General features: G+C 37.5%; 1 pseudogene; it reads left to right on the top strand.

Annotated features, from left to right (window-relative positions):
- The first annotated feature begins 457 nt into the window (after positions 1-457).
- Positions 458-1,614, top strand: LOC104587572 (wall-associated receptor kinase-like 2 pseudogene; annotated as a pseudogene).
- Positions 1,615-1,832: the final 218 nt, after the last annotated feature.

Here is a 1,832-nt window from a genome sequence, read left to right as displayed (position 1 = left end):
TATTTTTATTATTTGATTGGGAGGTCATAGGTTTGACTATTTTATCTGTTGGAAAAATAATTTGACTTATTGATTCACCACGTTGGAGGAAAAATGTTTCCATTTTGAAATAGTCTGTCTTTTAATTGAAACGCATGGTTAGGGGTGCCAATGGGACTAGGTTTGGGTTCGACCCAATTCGAATCAAAATCAATTTAAATGACAACCCAATAAGACATATTGAATTAGACCAGTCCTGACTTAATGGTCCAAAGTGTTTATTGGATTGGATCTGGTCCATTTGTAATGGATTTATATTGAATTTGGTCAGACTGAACAAGCAATATCTGGTCCACTGACTGAATATATATAACTAGAGTACAAGTGTCAAAGGACCAAATTTGGTTTAGACCCAATCTAAAATACACCCATTTTAAATAGATTCAGCAGTCCAAACATTGAATTGGGCCAGTCCAGAATGACCCAAAGTATTCATCAGATTGGATTAGACCTGATCGATTTGTAATGGATTCATAGCAGACCAAATTGGATTGGATCAATATGCAGTCCATTGACAGCCCTACGCATGGATAATTAATAGGCCCCTCTTTGTTGGTCTAGATTGTCATTTAAAAAAGCTCCATGCTTGACCTAATCAGTATATATGCCTAATTCCTATACATAAAAATAATATTATAATTTTTACTTATCTGTAAATTGGTTTGTTTATATGCAGTTGGAGGATCCTGCGTGTTATTGTTCCTTATCATTGGTGTTGGATGGAGTTGCTGGGTTCTTCAAAAACGTAAACTCAAACATAAATTCTTCCAAGAAAATGGAGGTGTATTTTTAAAACGATTACTTGCTTTGCATGGCGACGATAGTGAGAGAAAGTTAAAGATATTTACTTCAGAGGAACTTAGAAAAGCAACTAACAATTACAATGAGATCCGAATCGTTGGTAAAGGAGGTTATGGCACGGTTTACAAAGGGACATTACCAGACGAGAGAGATATTGCCATTAAAATGTCCAAAGAGACAAACAAGATCCAAATTAAGGAATTCATAAATGAGATTGTCATTCTTGCTCGTCTCAAACACGAAAATGTGGTGAAGCTATTAGGCTGTTGTTTAGAAACCCCAGTTCCGATTTTAGTTTATGAGTTTATTACAAGGGGGACCTTGTTTCACTGAATCCATGGCGATGGGAGACAAAAGTTTGTGTTCTCATGGGAGGATCGATTAAGAATAGCGGCAGAAACTGCAGGAGCACTTGCATATCTGCATTCAGCAGGTGATCCGCCAATCATTCATGGAGATGTCAAGTGTACAAACATACTCTTAGATGATAAATTCACTACAAAAGTATCAGATTTTGGTGCTTCAAGATTGGTCCCCCTGAATCAAATGCAATTATCTACGCTTGTACAAGGAACTTTTGGGTACATAGATCCAGAATATATGCAAACAAGGCAGTTAACTGACAAGAGTGATGTTTATAGCTTTGGTACAGTCCTTGTGGAGCTATTAACAGGAAAAAAGATTTATTCTGATGACAGGCTTGAAGAACGGAAAAATATGGCAAAGTATTTTGTTTTGTCAATGAAACAGAACCATCTCTTTGATCGTAGATGATGAAGTGATGCACGGAGGAAATCGTACGCAACTTCAAGGAGTTGCGGAGATTGCAGAACGATGCCTACGATTGAGCGGGGAAGAGAGACCAACAATGAGAGAAGTTGTTGTGGAGTTAGACTACTTACGAGGACGTGGAGTTGGTAAGCACTCATGGGTGAAAGAGACCTATGATGAAGAATTTATGCACTTGTTGGTTGAATCTTCTTTGGACTCTC

This window comes from Nelumbo nucifera, chromosome 5, assembly GCF_055504915.1.
Source record: "Nelumbo nucifera cultivar China Antique chromosome 5, China Antique-T2T, whole genome shotgun sequence".
Classification (NCBI taxonomy): Eukaryota; Viridiplantae; Streptophyta; class Magnoliopsida; order Proteales; family Nelumbonaceae; genus Nelumbo; species Nelumbo nucifera.
The sequence above is the reverse complement of the archived record's forward strand: the minus strand, read 5'-3'. Positions and strand labels throughout refer to the sequence as shown.